Here is a 6,621-nt window from a genome sequence, read left to right as displayed (position 1 = left end):
ATCACTCAAGTGTAGTAGATTATTGTTCAAACAACTAATCAAAAATTGGCTCATCCACAGAAAAATATATTCAACTTTATATGATAGTTGGGTGTTGTCCCGTACCAAAGTGCTTCCTCCAGATCCATCTCCAGTCAGAAAGTTATTAGACACGGAAGCACAGAAAAAGTCAGCGATTTACTTATGAAGAGGAGATTCCTAAGAGGATAAGATATGCAGTCTCTTGCTCTTCACATCAGCTCTAGCTATTCAAGCATTTGATTGCATGTCATCGTGATCTTTTCTTGTGGCTGTCATAATCGTTGAATGGTTCATTTTTGGCCTTGTTTTGCTCTAAGAGTTCTGCATATTAATTAGTGCATGGAATAAATCATGACGAATAATTATCTCAATGATTCAATTCGAATATATCAGCATACAGTAATCTCAACCCTGTATAGTTGCTAAATTACACAAATGGGCACGCTCATAATGTGATACTGAGAGCAAGCCAAAGTTCTCCCATCTCAAGGGACTCACACTTGCTGGAGATTTTTTCTTGTCAAGTTGTTGCCGTCGCCATTCATCGAAATATCAATCAATCAATCTGCGAGATTATTTTTTGTTACGGCTTTTAACTGACTGCTACATCGTGAAATTATCTTTAAAGTTCTATCGGTGCGCTATGTACGAATTTTCGTTCTATTGCTGCAGAATATAGTTTCCAAGGGCTGAATATATGTTTGTCCTCTATGTCAGTGGAAATGATGGATATATTAAAGCTATCACTGAATATACATCAAAAGCTTGATCATCTGTCCAGTTTATGTGTCTAATTGCTAACTTTGCTTGACATTTTTGTGGAAGACATTGAGCTTGCATATTACAAGAGCGAAACTCCTCTATCATTGCACAAATTTTATAACCGAGAGGCTATGGCTTCACATGTTTCCTCAAAAGATTAAGCTCCACCTTGCTTATGAAGGTTTGTTCCATTTAGATGTGGCCCATTCTATCGCCGACCTTGCCAACGCGTCCATGGGGTCGATAGACTTCTTCAGAAGCGGATCATCACAAGGCAGAAGACCCTGCATTTCGTCGGAAGCGAGGACCACGGTGTTTGCAGCCCTGACGAGGAGGAGTTGGATTGCTATTTTTAAGAGGTTTCGCGCCCCTTCGATGTCCTTTCCGTGCAATGCCTCAATTGCGGGAATGTAAATGTGGTCCACGGTTGCTTTGTCGGGCAGCACGACTTCGAAGCCCTTATTAAGCATAGGAAAAGAGTAGGTGATACATTCATCATTTGAATCTCCATAGAATCAGTTGAAATTCAATCACCCGGAAGAGCCAAAATTATATCCCCAAGTGAGAGAACATTTTCCTTCGTCAGTTATATACCTGAACATTTCCAACTTCAGAGCTCAACATGAACCAGAATCCAGATCAGCAGAATGCAATTATAAGTGTCGAGTCCTAGGACTAAGACAAGATATATGTGACTGATGCGAAAATTAGCTGTGCCCATAAGGAAACTATAAGCCTAATGATATGACTGTTTACCATAATCATATCACGTATGAGATTATGCAGACAAAGGACTGGTACAGCTTTTTATTTCGAGAATCATTTGCATTCTGTGACGGTTTTCATTTACATTTACACTAAGACACTCCTCTTGAATGCTGTTCAAAGATAATTTTTTACTTAAAGCCATTTACCAACATATTCTTTACCAGAGGCGTGTAAAGAATGTGACATACCTGCCTCTGAAGCTGCTCCTGATAAAAGCTGCTCATCAAAACAGCGTCGGTTGCAAGCAGCCCGATTCGTACATCACTTCCAGGTTCAAGTGGCTTCAAATTTGCCCTCTTGAGCTCCCTCGCGATGCATTCGCCCACGTGAAGGAATGGCCAGGCACACCCTCTGGATACCTCCTCGTGCCACACATGACACAAGTTACATGGCATTACCACACACCCGGCTCCTGCATCCTCGAGAAATGCTCTCTTTCACCGCAAGTTTTCGACAACCGCATCTTCATTTAACTCAGACCGAACATTTCTTCCACGCGAGTGGAATGGACTATAAAGGGCAAGGTCTTTGTTTAATGCTGGGTCGCTGCAGACCACGAAAGGGACACTTTCTTCCCCGCCCTTGGAGCTCCATAAGTCAAGCTTCTCCAAGAAAACTAGTGTAGATAGCGCAGATGGTCCTCCAATTATGCCAACAGTATTTCGACGGCCAAGCAGAGGATTTGGGAGAGGGTGTCTTCATGGAGCTGAATTAGACCCTGAAAAATTTCGAGCTTCCGGTGGATTTCCTTTAGCATCTGTTGGTGCCAGAACTGACAACAAAAGTTGACCTTCAGACTGCTTAAGCTTCGTTCTGCCCCGACTCCTAATCTTGTTCACATTTTCTGTATAGATTGGCCAACTATATGTGCTGTGGAAGGACATTACTAAGCTTCCTTCTAACATCTCCAATGACCACATGAAGTTGATCAACTACTTGTTGGGCGGCTTTCTGTTCAGAATCAAAATTTGCAATCTGAACACGCTCTGAGCTCCGAACTATCCATCAGAAAGCTCTGGTCATCAAACGCTTGTGGGGTTAAAAGAACTTCCACAATGCTCAAAACAATCTCCGAAATCCCAGATCCCAGATACCTGCTCGAAAGGCAATTTAACTAGCGCTTTCTGTTGGAACCAAAAGGGATACAAACTTTTGATAACTTTGGAGGAAGAGCAAACAAATACAAGGAAGAGAGAATAATATTCAAAATGTCTTTTGCGTGGGCTTTACACAAAGAGCACACCACACCCTTACAAGCTTAACTCTCTCACTCTCTATGCTTGACTCGTTAAACAAACTCTTGCGTGTGTATATATATATATATATATATATATATATATATATATATATATATATATATATATATGCATCACCGCCTCTTGAAGTCCAAACGACTTCAATATATATATCTAGCCTAGTAGAAGCCAAAAATATAAACTGTCAACAATACATTTTATATAAGTGGGATTTACTAGTTCACCAATTCCTTCTTTCTTCAGCTCCAACTGTTCTGCTACGGGTGTCCGAATTGATTTGAGCAATCTCATCTTGAGTCGCTTCAAAATATCATTAGCATATTTTTGCTATGAAAGAAATGTGCCATCATTTGTCTACTTCATTTCCAAACCTAGAAAATAGCACATCAATCCCAAATCCATTGTCACGAACTAGCTAGTCATGGCCTCCTTGAATTCAGTAAACATCTTTTCACAACTTCCTGTAAATATTAAGTCATCAACATAAAGGCATATAATTATGATATCACCTTTAGTATTTGACTTGATATACAGTGTATGCTCATGAGGGCACTTTCGAAAACCATGCTCAAATAGGTACGTGTCGATCCTCATGTGCCAAGCTCGAGGTGTCTGTTGTAGCTCATACAATACTTTTTTTAGTTTGTAAACTTCATTTTCATGACCTTTCTGCTCATGACCTTGTGGTTGCTCCACATATAATCATCAAGAAAACCATTGAGAAATGTTGATTTCTCATCCATTTGATGGATCTTCCAACGGTTCTGAGCTAGGAGTGCTAAGATCATCCGAATGATATCCATTCGAACCATTGGTGCAATTACTTCAAAATAATCAATAACTGTCTTTTGCTTTTACAACCAACCTATCTTTGTGATGGTACGTCTAACTGTCAGGTTTATACTTCATCTTGTACACCCACTTGACACCAATGGATTTCTTACCAAGTGGTAAAGAAGTTAGCACCTATGTGTCATTCTTTTCAATGGAGTGGATTTCTTCATATATTGCTTGGATCGACTTCTTATCTACATATGCATCATTATAAGATACGGGGTCACATTCTGCAAATAAACAAAAAATTTACAATTGTTTCATTGGTGATTCCTTCACTATCACTATCATCATCTCTTGTGACCACATAAATCTTAAATTTTACTCATGTCTGCCGCAATCGCTACAACCAATGAATTAGCGAGTCTAAAACTGCCGTTGGTGAAGAAGATGAACTACCAAGCAAAAACGATGGATCTTCAATGGAAGATTTTTTTGTCTCTCCCACCAATGGATCATCGTCAATAGGGATACTTTTCTGGTCAACCTTTTGGTTCCAGTCTCAGGGTTCATCTTCAAAAAATTGGACATCCCTACTAATAATTACCTTCTCCATGACTGGATTATACAACTTATAACCATTAGTCACATCATTATAGCCGATGAAGGTGCACTTCTGGCTTTTGTCATCCAACTTTTTCCCCCGTTCTTTTGGTATATGGGGATATGTCACACACCTAAATATTCGTAAGAACGAAACAATTGGGTTGTTACCGCTCCAAGCCTCTTCTAGGGTTCTTCCAAGAACACTCCTTATTGGACACCTGTTTAGCCCAATTACAGCACAAGCAATGGCTTCTGCCCAAAACTTCTTTTGTAAATCTTTAGTCTTTAGCATACTTCTTGCTATTTCAAAAATTATCCTCTTCCTTCTTTCCGCTATACCATTTTACGGAGCAGTACAGCTAGCGGTCAACCAACATTGCACTCCATGAATTTTACAGTATTTGTCAAATTCATTTGAAGTACATTCTCCACCTCTTTCCGATCTCAACGTCTTTAGATTAAAGCCACTATGTTTCTCAACATAGACTTTAAATTCTTTAAATTTACCAAAAGCTTCTCATTTTTCTTTTAAGAAATGTACCCATGTTTTTTTGGTAAAATCATCAACGTGTACCTTTCTTGTTGAAGTAATTTTTGCAAAATATCCCACGCTACTTTCGCGATCTTCGCACTCGATAGTTTTTCAAATATTGGTTCTTCCACGGCTTGAAAGATTGCATACAATGCATTTTGATCTTTCTTTCAAACTCCACCAACGAATCTTTTTCCTCCTTTTTCAAAGCATCAAATGCTTCATCCTCGGCCACCACTTCGGTGTAGCCATTCTCCACCGGATTCCACAAATCTTGCGATTTGAAAAGAACGTTCATATGGATGGGCCAATTATTGAAATTTCTCCATTCAACTTTGGAAGTTGTAATTGAATATGGAACTAGTGGATGCCATTACCATCTCTGATACCAAGTATTGGAACCAAAAGGGATAGTTACTTTTGATAACTTTGGAGTAAGAGCACACAAATACAAAGGAGAGAGAATAATATTCAAAATGCCTTTTGCGTAGGCCTTACATGGAGAACATGTTAGATGCAAATGTGAGTTGTATCAGAGAAATCCCACATCAAAGAATTGATGTGGTATGGAGCAGTTAATATATCATAGTTGGTTCATAACTCATTGGCTGAAACTTTTGAATGAATATAAGTTCAACTGGATATGTTGACGGCTCGAACTTGGGTTCCCTCTTGATGATCTCCCTAGTGAAAGTATTGGGTTTCTACTACGCTCTCTCAACTTGATAGAGAGGCAAGCCACTTGGCTTTCCCTTATCATTTTAAAGTCAAAAACGTGGGCATCCTTATCTATTTGATGTGGCTAAAAGAATCCTACTTTGACCCAAACTCTTCTTTGGCGGTTTAAAGAAGCTAACTTAGATGGTTTCTTCTTCAACCAAAAACAATTTCAGCATTTCTAACACTTTATGCACTGCTTTAACGGTTTCATTCACTTAACACACGTATCGCAAGATGCAAAATACTCTCACAGAACCAGAATCAAAAGATTCGTATTGATCTTGCATCTATATTGGAGCAATTACACTGGAGAAGGACGGCAAAGAGCCGATACATTTGCTGTCCAAGGTATCCGTCCAATCTTTGAAATGTTCAGGCGACACGAACATCGATGGGACCGGCAAGCATCTCAAAAGATCTCGCCAGAGCATCGTTATCGACCGTTGATTGTTTTGCTCATACATGAAGACATGAGATGTCCATGACCTCGGTCTGAATTATTATATCCTTGTCTTAACATGTTGATGGGGACTTCTCTAAAGCAGGAGATAGGAAGTGGGCAAGAACTGAGAATAGAAGGGTAGACTTTTGTGGTCGGTAGGCCTCCAAAAGATAACAAACAAAGCAAGAACTCGCTATGGTCCCCGCAAGCTATAAAAGATCAAATAACAGGGATTTTTCAAAACTGTTTTACACTACTCTTGCATTAGAAATCACCAGTTACCACCTTAGCATATTGCCAAGGGATGGTGGATTTTGTTTAATCAGACACCAGGCACCTCAGACACCACCGGGGTTCAAAATCTTGCAAGAGCAAAACATGGAAAAATTTTCTTCCCCGGTACTGTGTGGACCGAGATGGATAAAAAAACGGTGATTTTATGAGTTCCATATGAGCCTCACACGTGAATCTCACAATATCAAAGGTTGTGACGCATTTGATCGGTTGGACCCCAATCCAAGCAATAATTTGCCAATGAGATCTGATTTCTTGCTTTGTCATATCGCAACTGTAATATAGGTGTTAGTTTCCTCTCTCTGACAGTCGTTGATGCTGTCTGATCCAAGTGGATTAATTATTAGGATTAATACCACGAAAAATCTCAAACTGGTACATAAATGATAATTTTATCTCGAACTATTTTTTTGACCACAAAAAATCCAAAATTGGTACGTTTGTGA

At 39.4% G+C, this 6,621-nt stretch overlaps 1 pseudogene; it reads right to left on the bottom strand.

Moving 5' to 3' along the window:
• Positions 1-693: 693 nt before the first annotated feature.
• Positions 694-2,827, bottom strand: LOC115691532 (uncharacterized; annotated as a pseudogene).
• Positions 2,828-6,621: the final 3,794 nt, after the last annotated feature.

The sequence above is a fragment of the Syzygium oleosum genome, unplaced genomic scaffold (assembly GCF_021117445.2).
Source record: "Syzygium oleosum isolate NSW1041296 unplaced genomic scaffold, Sole_v2.1 Sole_v2.41, whole genome shotgun sequence".
Classification (NCBI taxonomy): domain Eukaryota; kingdom Viridiplantae; phylum Streptophyta; class Magnoliopsida; order Myrtales; family Myrtaceae; genus Syzygium; species Syzygium oleosum.
This window is presented reverse-complemented; position numbering and strand designations above follow the sequence as displayed.